This window comes from Theropithecus gelada, unplaced genomic scaffold (assembly GCF_003255815.1).
Source record: "Theropithecus gelada isolate Dixy unplaced genomic scaffold, Tgel_1.0 HiC_scaffold_255, whole genome shotgun sequence".
In the NCBI taxonomy this organism is placed as follows: Eukaryota; Metazoa; Chordata; class Mammalia; order Primates; family Cercopithecidae; genus Theropithecus; species Theropithecus gelada.
In genome coordinates this window covers 1-11717 of record NW_020259022.1, presented here as the reverse complement: position 1 = coordinate 11717, position 11717 = coordinate 1, and the positions used below count along the sequence as shown (strand labels likewise).

At 51.6% G+C, this 11717-nt stretch overlaps 5 non-coding genes across 5 annotated transcripts; 2 read left to right on the top strand and 3 right to left on the bottom strand.

Moving 5' to 3' along the window:
- Nucleotides 1-245: 245 nt before the first annotated feature.
- TRNAK-CUU lies at nucleotides 246-318 on the bottom strand. The gene has a single exon. It is a non-coding gene; the product is annotated as a tRNA-Lys (tRNA).
- A 2007-nt stretch (nucleotides 319-2325) lies between these two features.
- TRNAP-AGG lies at nucleotides 2326-2397 on the bottom strand. Its single transcript has one exon. It is a non-coding gene; the product is annotated as a tRNA-Pro (tRNA).
- Nucleotides 2398-3787: 1390 nt separating this feature from the next.
- On the bottom strand, nucleotides 3788-3859 carry TRNAP-UGG. Its single transcript has one exon. It is a non-coding gene; the product is annotated as a tRNA-Pro (tRNA).
- Nucleotides 3860-8761: 4902 nt separating this feature from the next.
- On the top strand, nucleotides 8762-8833 carry TRNAP-UGG. Its single transcript has one exon. It is a non-coding gene; the product is annotated as a tRNA-Pro (tRNA).
- Nucleotides 8834-10316: 1483 nt separating this feature from the next.
- Nucleotides 10317-10388, top strand: TRNAP-AGG. The gene has a single exon. It is a non-coding gene; the product is annotated as a tRNA-Pro (tRNA).
- The last annotated feature ends 1329 nt before the right edge of the window (nucleotides 10389-11717 follow it).

Here is an 11717-nt window from a genome sequence, read left to right as displayed (position 1 = left end):
CTCCTGACCTCGTGATCCGCCCGTCTCGGCCTCCCAAAGTGCTGGGAATACAGGCTTGAGCCACCGCGCCCGGCCTGAGTTTCTTCTTTCACCAAGTCTTGCATTGCCAGGGGCAGACAGCTGGGAGGAAAAGATGTACCCTTGGGTTACATCTAAAAGGTACCAGCAAGTCTGCATCTGTCAGGGGCCTCTACCTCCACAGATAGAGGGTAGATTCTGGGAGAGACAGCCAGAATCAAAACATACGCCCAACGTGGGGCTCGAACCCACGACCCTGAGATTAAGAGTCTCATGCTCTACCGACTGAGCTAGCCGGGCTTCCTTATAGATCTCTTTCTATACCTACAAATGGACTGGGTGGCCTAAGGGTGGTGAAAACAAAGTGAGGTAATGAATCAGTCCCAGAAACCAGAGCGCACTTGGGGTCCCCCACAGCAGCCTCAGTCCCCACCGACGTCCCCGCTAGTGCAGGACTTCCTTCACCACCCTGCGTTCTCCCATAAATGGGGGTGACCCGCCAGAGTCTCCTTCCGTACCACGCTGGCATGAATCTGTGTTCTCCCAATCTGTGCCCTCCGCTGAAATGGCCTTCTTTCAGAAAGAGAAAAAATGTCCCCAGACTGCGACTGCACGCACTTAAAGAGTCAATGACAACCCTTTTTTTTTTTTTTTTTTTTTTTTGAGGCCACTCGAGTTACAGGCACAGGAGAGTTCTGCTGTGTATCGGCCATCCTTGCAGTTGCAGACAGACTGCACAGAGCTCACTGGGACTCACAGAAGCCCTTGCAATACTGCTCCGCACTGTAACCTACCGTGATGTGCATTTAGTTGTTCCGTTTCCATTACTGTGTGCTTTTATATCTAGAACTATTTGGTTCTTTTTTCAGTCTAGAAGGTTGGAGGTCCTGTTGTCAAAGATATTTTCTTTATTGCCTTCCATATTTTTAGACACTGTAGGAATAGTTGTATTATGAGTCTGATACACTTTGCATCTGAAATGTTTGCAATTTAGTTTCTGTTCCTGTTAATGAGTTGTTGCTCCTGGTACCTTGTTTCCTTGTTAATTTTTAGGGCGCAGTGTTCATTTTCCTTGTAAATTTCTTGGTGTAGGAATTTCTGTGAGATCTGGAATACAAATGTATTTGTCCACACGCACAAATTATTCTTTGCTTCTGCAGGGGCTCAAGGGCATAACCAGAGATTGGTCACTTTGAATCGGCTTGAGTTTCTTTCCACTTGGTTCTCAAGTGCTCAAAATTGGATTATTTACGACTCTTGGTTCATGGCGTGTTCTCAAACCCAGCATCCCAAACAAAAAGGAAGATTCTGCCAGTGGATTTTGTCCTCAGAGTAGATGCGAGGAGGCTCCAGTCCTGGTGGGCGCTAGGACTCAGGACGCGGATACCCGGGCTCCTGGGTTGGGTCTGCACTCCTTCCAGAACTAGGATGGGGGAGCAGAGGAGCCCCAGAAGGCTACACGCAGGTGAGGAGTGTCGGGATGTGGGGAGGGAGAGGACTCTGGACCCCAGATGCAAACGCCCATAGCCCTTCTCCTCTGCTCAAGTGCCCGGCTTTCTCCCGTTAAGGCTCTAGCCGCCGGAGCCAGGGACACTGGGTGGGAATCCCAGGGTAGACCTTTTAAGGTATCTGACTGTGAAGACTCCGCTCTTACTGTATATAGGGACGGCTTACCTCTTCTTCAGTGCCTCGAGTGAGTTCCTACTGACAAAAGTAGTGTCACAAAAAATAAAAATAAAAAAGCAGAAAACAAAATAAGCTTATCAGGGGATAGGGCTCTGGCGACACTGGCGACAAAACTCCAAATAAATTTTAAATGTGGCACTGGGTGCTGTCAGACAGCTTTGGATCTTTGTACAAATTATCTTGGAAGTCTGGGCGCGGTGACTCACGCCTGTAATCCTAGCACTTTGGGAGGCCCAGGCGGGCTGATCACCTGAGGTAAGGAGTTGGAGACCAGCCTGGCCAACACGGAGATACCCCGTCTCTACTTAAAAACAAAACAAAACAAAACAAAACACACACACACACACAAATTAGCCAGGCATGGTGGCACGTGCCTGTAGTCCCAGCTACCTGGGAGACTGAGGCAGGAGAATTGCTTGAACCCAGGAGGAGGAGGTTGCAGTGAGGTAAGATCACACCACTGCACTTCAGCTGGGTCCACAGAAACACCCTCTCAAAACAAGCAAACAAACAAACTAACATCGAAGGACTCGGACTGCGCTGACCTGTCAGAGTTGTTTGGATCTCTGATCTTCATCTAAAGTAGGAAAGGGTAGAAACCGATGTTTTGGACCAAAACTCGGGCTCGTCCGGGATTTGAACCCGGGACCTCTCGCACCCTAAGCGAGAATCATACCCCTAGACCAACGAGCCACACATTCTGCTGCTTCCGGCTTCTCTCTATGGCGTTCGTGGCGTCCTCGTGGCGAGAGGTGGGGACCCAGCAGAGCAGAGCTAGGAGGAGACTCCGGTTTCCTGAAGTCTGGAAGAGACAAGTTCAAGCGCGGGTGGGCGCGGAGGGAGCCCTGAGCCCCCGCTTCTCCCTGCGCCGCACAAAATGGGGAACATCCCCTGTGCCCCCACAATCCGGGACCCCCCGGGCCCTCGCCCGCCTCCGCCACTCAGCCCTGGGCTGGGGATCCGCCCGTCACGCCGCGTAGTGAGGAGCTCCAGCTCCGGCAGGACATGGGAACGTCTCAAGAGCGGGCAGCTGCTGCGCTGAGGGTCCGCGAACCGCGACCACTGGACGCCCGCCTTGGAAACGCTGCAGCCCCGCGGCGTGGTGCCGATGGGTGGTCAGTAAAGGCCTGGAGACTGCACCAGGAACCAGCCACCAGGCCGGCTACCTCGCCGCGTCCCACGCTTCTCCCGCTCCGGTCCTCCCTTCTTCCCCAGGGAAGCCAAAACCCAGAAGGCGAGCTTCCCACACGGAACCTCAATTCAAGAGGCTGACACTGAGCGTCGCTTCGCTCCATTAGGCCCGCGGCGCCCGCCAGAGTCAGCGATGTACCTCCTTCCCCTTCACTGGGGAACTGGCGGAACCTCCAGTCACCAGGACGTAGTGAAGCAGAGGCTCCTTGGGGCAGCAGAGGCCGCGTCCAGGCGTCGGTTCCGGGGCACCTTTTGCTGTCACTCTGTCCTTCTCTGTGTCCAAATTTCACTCGGAGCCAGAGAATCCGGCAGATCTGGACTGAAAGGATCTCCTCCTCCCCTCCGGATCCAAGCCTCGAATTTCCTGGCTCTCAGTGGGAAGGCCTCGGGGTCTGGGCGTGGAGATGGGAGCCGAGACCCCCACCCCGCCAGGACACACTAAAGTGCTGCCGGAGGATGCCCGGGCCTTCGCCCCTCCGTCTCTCCCTCACTCCCCTCCCACTGGCCCCCCGCCACACATATTACTCCCCGCAATACCATGCAATTTTAAACCTTGGTAGGGCTCACCTGGGACTGGAGCCGCCGTACTCTCGAACCCTACGAAAAATGTATGCCCATAAATAAACGAGCCCGGCGCATTCTTCCTTATTCTAAATAACCTCCTCCTGCTGCTCGGGGTCGTCTCCTTTAATCACGGTTACCGCAGTTGGCAGCGCTGGATCCCATTTCAGGGTGACGGACCGACTGCAAGGCGAGCGATTCAGGCCCGTCCGTCTGCGTCCCGGGACCCCGGGAGGTCCCCACTGAGGCTCTGCCAACAGCAGCCTCCCTTCGCCTTCCTAGTCTCCCGTCCTTGCTGAAAATGCGAAAGGGGAAAAAAGAGAAGGAAAAAGGGCTCGTCTGGGATTTGAACCAGGGACCTCTCGCACCCAAAGCGAGAATCATACCCCTAGACCAACGAACCGCGCTTTAATTTTTTTTTTTTTTTTTTTTTAAAACATGTCCTTCCGCTCTTGGCGCAGAGAGAGACTCTTTCCATCGCCCCAATAGCTCAGTCCTTAGCGCGCGCACCTGCGAATCTGGACTTTTGGGTTCGCGGCCACCCTCAGATTTCCGAGGTAGGCTTTACTCCTGCTGGATAAACCAACAAGGTGACCCCCTGAGGTAATGAGCTGGTGGTTTAAATGTCGTGCTGATATGAAATACAGGTGCATATGCCTATTACTAAGGTAAAAGGATTTCCAGGCAGAATAGTGATGTCAGAAATCACAAAGGAAATGAACAGATTTCACCCAAGTTTTTAAAACGGCAAAAGATGATCCAAAGAAAATACAATCTGAATGACAAATCAAGGGCTTATCAAGGGCTTATTACTGGGCTTCATAGATTTTCTTTTTTTTTTTTTTTGAGACACAGTTTCATTCTTGTTGCCCAGGCTGGAGTGCTGTGGCACAATCTCGGCTCACCGCAACCTCTGCCTCCTGGGTTCAAGCAATTCTCCTGCCTCAGCCTCCCGAGTAGGTGAGACTACAGGAGTGTGCCACTATACCCGGCTAATTTTTGTAATTTTAGTAGAGACAGGGTCTCACCACCATGGCCAGGCTGGTCTTGTACTCCTGACCTTAAGTGATCCATCCACCTCGGCCTCTCAAAGTGCTGGGATTACAGGTTTGAGTTTGAGACCAGCCTGGGCAACATAGTGAGACCTCGTTCCTACAAAAAAATAAAAATTAAAAAAAAAAAAATTCGTCGACCAGACATGGTGGCTCACTACTGTAATCCCAGCACTTTGGGAGGCCGAGGCGGGCAGATAACCTGAGGTCAGGAGTTCGAGAGCAGCCTGGTCAATATGGTGAAACCCCATCTCTACAAAACTATGGAAATCAGCCGGGCGTAGTGGCAAACACCTGTAATCCCAGCTACTCAGGAGACTGAGGCAGGAGAATTGCTTGAACCCAAGAGGCGGAGGTTGCAGTGAGCCAAGATGGTACCACTGGATTCCAGCCTAGGCGACAGAGCAAAACTCCATCTCAAAAAAAAAAAAAAAAAAAAAAAAAAGAGTCGAGTGTGGTGACAATCACCCGTAGTCCCAGCTACTCAGGAGGCTGAAGTAGGAGGATCTCTTGAGCTCTGGAGGTGGAGGCTTGCAGCGAGCCATGTTCATGCCACTGTCCTCCAGCCTGGGTAACAAACCTTGTCTCAAAATAATAATAATGATAATAATAATAATAATAATAATAATAATAATAATTTGGATCTTGAATACAGGCATCCACAGAGGGAAGATGGCATGAAGGCTCAGGGAGAAGACAGCTGTCCCCAAGCCAAGGAAGGAGGCCTCAGCACCAACCAACCCTGCCCATACCTAGTCTCAGACTCCAGCCTCCAGAATAGTGAGAAAATAAATTTCTGTTATTTTTGTCCACTCAGTCTATGGTACTGTTATGGCGACCCTAGCAAACTAACATAGTATTATTCAATAATATTAAATATTATTCAGTCATAATTAGGAATGAATTACTGACATATGCAACAAGGATGAACCTTGAATACATTATGTTAAGTGAGAGAAGCCAGATATGAAAGACCACTATTGTATAATTCCATTTATATGAAATGTAGAGGACAGGCAAATTCGTGGAGACAGAAAGCATACTAGTGGTTGCCAGAAGATGGGAGGAGGGAGGAACAGGGAGGACTGCTAATGGGTACTGAATTGGGATGATGAAAACATTCTAGAACTAGATAGTGGTGACTGTTGCACAATCTCATGAATATATAAAAACCACTCAATTACACATTTTAGTGAATTTTATGGTTTGTGTAGTATATCTCAATTATCAATATACTGAGTCAAAGCATATGCCAAAATTGGAGAATTCAGACATATAGCTATTCCCCACTGGCTTCTGTGGTAAGGCTATGAGATAAACTAGGCCTAGAATGGAACTGATGCTGTGGGCAGTTCAGAAAGTGGGGAAAGAAACTTTACTAGTGAGGTGAGTGGTTTTCCATGTTTATTGGCCATCTGTGCATGTCTCTGTGGGTGTATGTGTGTTTGCTTTCCTTTTTCTGTGAATTACCTGTTGGTGTGCAAAGACAGCTATTCATGTGGTTCTGTAGCCAGACTTTCCAGGGCACTTCCTGGCTGTGTGAACTTGAACTACTTTCTTAACCTTTCCAGGGCTCCAATTGTGTCATCTGTAGACATGAAGATAATGGTGTTCTCCTTGTGCATCTGTTGAAAACAGCATGAGGCCGGGTGCAATGGCTCCTACCTGTAATCCCAGCACTTTGGGAGGCCGAGGCAGGCGAATAACCTGAGGTTGGGAGTTCAAGACCAGCCTGACCAACATGGGGAAACCCTGTCTCTACTAAAAATACAAAAATTAGCCGGGCATGATGGCACATGCCGGTAATCCCAGCTACTCAGGAGGCTGAGGCAGGAGAATCGCTTGAACCCAGGAGGCAGAGGTTGCAGTGAGCCAACATCACACCATTGCACTCCAGCCTGGGCAAAAAGAGCAAAACTCCAAACAAACAAACAAACAAAAAAAAAAAAAAAGGAAGAAAGAAAGAAAGAGAGAGAGAGAAAGAAAGACAGAAAGAGAGAAAGAAAACAGCATGAGTTAGCTCATGGAAACCAGCAGAGTCCAGTCCCTGTTCAGTAACTGACAAGAATGAGCAGTTGGAATCTTGGAATCTGTTCTGTTCTCAGTTTCCCTCTTTTTTTTTTTTTTTTTTTTTTTTTTTTGAGACAGAGTCTCGCTCTGCCGCCCAGGCTGGAGTGCAGTGGCGTGATCTTGGCTCACTGCAAGCTCCGCCTCCCGGGTTCATGCCATTCTCCGGCCTCAGCCTCCCGAGTAGCTGGGACTACAGGCGCCCGCCACCTCGCCCGGCTAGTTTTTTTGTATTTTTTAGTAGAGACGGGGTTTCACCGTGTCAGCCAGGATGGTCTCGATCTCCTGACCTCGTGATCCGCCCGTCTCGGCCTCCCAAAGTGCTGGGATTACAGGCTTGAGCCACCGCGCCCGGCTGAATTTTTTAAATTAAAAAAAATTTTTTTTTAGACAGGGTCTCACCCTGTCAGACTGAAGGGCAGTGGCGCAGTGTCAGCTCACTCTAACCTCCACCTCCTGGGTTCAAGCGATTCTAGTGCCTCAGCCTCCTGAGTAGCTGGAACTACAGGCACGCGCCACCACACCAGGCTGATTTTTGTATTTTTAGTAGACAGCAGTCTTGCATGTTGGCCAGGCTGGTTTCGAATTCCTGGATTCAAGTGATCCACCCGCCTTGGCCTCCCAAAGTGCTGGGACTACAGGCAGGAGGTACCGCGCCCAGCCTCCTTCACTTTTCTGTGACTTCCAGAGCAGGCAATCCGTAGGACCCGGGGAGAGATGCCTGCAGGTGAGTAGACAGGGTTCTCCCTGGCCTCCTTTGAGTCTCAAGGAAGTCACTGAAGCAGCGGGCTGCCTTTTTTAACGCCTCACCCCAGCCTCCAGACACACCCATTGCACCATGTACTGCTGCTTGGGAAACTTTGTCACGGAAATCCAGTGTTTCCAGTTTCTGGAAACTCTTCCCATGCAAGCTCTAGGACAATCTCTTTTTCTCCGGTCTCCCCACTTCAAGGCTCAGTTGTTTTCCACCTATGGTCCTTAGGGCCAGCCCAGGGCTACACTTGTCTGCCAGAGAGGCTGCGGCAAGCAGCGTTTATGCTCCAGAGTCCCAGGTAAGGAAGACGAAGCCGTTTCTGTCATAGATCTTCATTACTTTTCTTTTCTTAAATGTCTTTTAAAAATATGCCTAGGCCGGGCGCGGTGGCTCAAGCCTGTAATCCCAGCACTTTGGGAGGCCGAGACGGGCGGATCACGAGGTCAGGAGATCGAGACCATCCTGGTTAATACGGTGAAACCCCGTCTCTACTAAAAAGTACAAAAAACTAGCCGGGCGAGGTGGCGGGCGCCTGTAGTCCCAGCTACTTGGGAGGCTGAGGCAGGAGAATGGCGTGAACCCGGGAGGCGGAGCTTGCAGTGAGCTGAGATCCGGCCACTGCACTCCAGCCTGGGCGACAGAGCGAGACTCCGTCTCAAAAAAAAAAAAAAAAAAAAAAAAAATATGCCTATATATTGGCCGGGCGCGGTGGCTCACGCCTGTAATCCCAGCACTTTGGGAGGCCGAGGAGGGCGGATCACGAGGTCAGGAGATCGAGACCATCCTGGCTGACAGGGCGAAACCCCGTCTCTAATAAAAAAAAATACGAAAATTAGCCGGGCGCGGTGGCAGGCACCTGTAGTCCCAGCTACTTGGGAGACTGAGGCAGGGGAATAGTGTGAACCCGGGAGGCGGAGCTTGCAGTGAGCCGAGATCGCGCCACCGCACTCCAGCCTGGGCGACAGAGCGAGACTCCGTCTCAAAAAAAAGCCTATATATATTTTAAAGGATTTGAAATCTGCGTAACCCAGTAATAAGCCCTAAGTTTGTAATTTAGATTGTATTTTCTTTGGATCGTCATTTGCCGTTTTAAAAACTTGGGTAAAATCTGTACATTTCCTTTGTGATTTCTGACATCACTATTCTGCCTGGAAATCCTTTTACCTTAGTAATAGGCAAATGCACCTGTATTTCATATCAGCACATTTAAACCACCAGTTCGTAACCTCAGCGGGTAACCTTGTTAGTTTATCCAGCAGGAGTAAAGCCTGCCTCGGAAATCTGAGGGTGGCCGCGAACCCAAAAGTCCAGATTCGCAGGTGCGCGCGCTAAAGACTGAGCTACTGGGCCGATGGAGAGAGTCCTGCTCTGCGTCAGGGGCGGAAACACGTATCTCCCACCAAAAAACAAAAACAAAAAATAAGAAGCCGGCGGCTCGTTGGTCTAGGGGTATGATTCTCGCTTTGGGTGCGAGAGGTCCTGGGTTCAAATCCCAGACGAGCCCCTTTTTCCTTTTCTTTTCTCCCTTTTCGCATTTTCAGCAAGGACGTGAGACTAGGAAGGCGGAGGTAGGCTCCTGTTGGCAGGGCCTCATTGGAGACCTCCCGGGGTCCCGGGACGCGGACGGACGGGCCTGAATCGCTCCCCTTGCTGAAATGGGATCCGGGGCGGCCAACTGCTGCAACCGCTGTTAAAGGAGACTTCCCCGAGCAGCAGGAGGAGGTTATTTATAAGGAGGTTATTTAGAATAAGGAAGAATGCGCCGGGCTCATTGGTCGCTCCAGGGGCATAAATTTTTTCTAGGATTCCAGAGTATGGCGGCTCCAGTCCCAGGTGAGCCCTACTCCGCTTAAAATTTCAGTTTATTCGGAGAAGGGGAGAACACGGGAAGCGGGGGAGAAGGAAGGGGAGTGAGTGAGAGGAGGGAGGAGGGGAAGACTGGGCATCCGCGGGCAGCACTTCAGTGGGTTCTGGCGGGGTGGGGGTCTCGGCCCCTGTCTCCACGCCCAGACCCCGGGGCCTTCCCACTGAGAGCCAGGAAATTCGCAGCTTGGATCTGGAGGGGACGGGGAGCCCCTTTTAGCCCAGATCTGCCGGATTCTCGAGAATCAGGTGAAATCTGGATACAGGGCAGGGCAGAGTGCCAGTAAAGGGTGCCCCGGAACCGACGCCCCACGCCTGCTGTCCCACGGGCTTCATTCTTCCTCCTCCTCACGTCCTGGGAACAGGAGGTCTCGCCAGCTCCCCCCAGTGAAGGGCAAGGGGGCGGATCGCTGAATCGCCCGTGGTGCGCAGTGTGAATGGTGGCCTAAGCCGTCTTCTCCGAGGGCTCAGCCGTCCTGGGAGCTTGAGGCCAGGCGGGCGCTGCGGGGCTGGTTTAGTCGGTGGAGCAAAGAGACTCTCAGCGTCAGCCTTTAGGGTTGGAGGCCCACTTGAGAAGTCCGCTTTCTGGGTTTTGCCTTCCTTGGGGAGAAGGGGGGACCGGAGCCAGAGAAGCAAGGGGTGCGGCGAGGTAGGGGGCCTGGTGGCTGGTGCCTTGTGCATTCGGCAGGTCTTTGTTGAACACCCATTGGTGCCACGCTGAGGGACTGCAGCGTTTCCAAGGCGGGCATCCAGTGATCGCGGCTCGCAGACCCTCAGCGCAGCCGCTGCCTGCTATTGGAAGGTTCCCATGTCCTGCGGAAGCTGGAGCTCCTCACTGCTCTGCGCTCAGACGCGGAATCTCCAGCCCAGGGCCGAGTGGCGGCGGCGGGCGAGGACGCAGGGAGCTCTCGGATTGTCGGAGAGCCAGGGCTGCTCCCCGTTTTGTCCGGTGCGGAGGAGGGGCCGGGGCTCTGGGCTCCCGCCACGTCCATCTGCCCTTGAAATTGCCCCTTCCAGGCGGGTCTGAAATAAGAGTCTACTCACTGGGGTCCTGCTGGGTCCGCCCCTGCCGCCCCCAGGATGCTAGGACGCCCACAAAGATAACCTTAAGCTATAAGTTGCGTGGCTCGTTGGTCTAGGGGTATGATTCTCGCTTAGGGTGCGAGAGGTCCCGGGTTCAAATCCCGGACGAGCCCGGCTTTTGGTCCAGGGGAAAAGTCGTTTCCTTCTCTTTTTTAGATTCGGCTCGGCCTACAGACCTCAGCGCTAGACATGGACGCCCTTCAAAGGTAATTTGTACAAAGGTCTCAAGCTATGTTGACGCCGCCTACTATCTTACTACCTCTTCTTAAAATTCATCTAGAGTTCTGTCACCAGTGTTGCCAGAACCCTTTTGACAAGCTATTTTTTGTCCTTTGTTTGGTTTTTGGTGGTTTTTTGTTTTGTTTTGTTTTTTTGTTACTTCTGTCAGTGCAAACTCAAGGCACGGAAGAAGAGACAAGTCCCTATATACAGTAAGAGCCGAATCTTCACAGTCAGACGCCTTAAAAGGTCCAGTCTGGGACTCCCACCCACTATCCCTGGCTCTAGCAGTCACAGTCTTAAGGAGAGAGGGAGCCGGACACTTGAGCAGAGGAGATGGGATATGGGCGTTTGTATCTGGGGTCCAGAGGCCTCTCCCTCCCGACATCCCATCACTCCTCACCTGCGTGTAGCCTCCTGGGGCTGCTCTGCTCCCCTGTCCTAGTTTTGGAAGGAGTACGGACTGAACCCTGGAGCCCGGGTACCTGGTCCTGAGTCCCAGCACCCACCAGGACTGGGGCCTCCTCTGATCTACTCTGAGGACAGATTCTATTGGCAGGGACTTCATTTTTGTTTGGGACTCTGGGTTTGAGAACATACTCTCAACCAAGAATCAAAGAAATTTACAAGGAAAATGGACCCAGCACAAGGAGGCCGGGTGCGGTGGCCCATGCCTGAAGGCACTTTGGGAGGCTGAGGCGGGTGAATCACCTGATGTCAGGAGTTTGAGACCATCCTGGCCAACACGATAAAACCCTGTCTCTACTAAAAATACAAAAATTAGTCGGGCATGGTGGCAGGCGCCTGTAACCCCAGCTACTAGGGAGGTTGAGGCAGGAGAATCGCTTAAACCCGGGAGACAGAGGTTGCAGTGAGCCGAAATGGCGGCAGTGTACTCCAGCCTGCTGGGTGAGAAGGTGAGACTCCATCTAAAAAAACAAAACAAAACAAAACAAAAAAACAAAAAACAAAACAAAACAAAACAAAAAGCAAGCAAAACAAGGTATCATGAACAACAAGTCATCAACAGTAGACAACAGAAGCAAAATTGCAAACATTTTAGATGCAGAGTATTAGGAAGATTGTAATACAATTATCCTTATGAAAGGCAATAAATAAAATAATCTTTGACAACAGGACCTATGTAAGGCCGGGCGCGGTGGCTCAAGCCTCTAATCCCAGCACTTTGGGAGGCCGAGACGGGCGGATCACGAGGTCAGGAG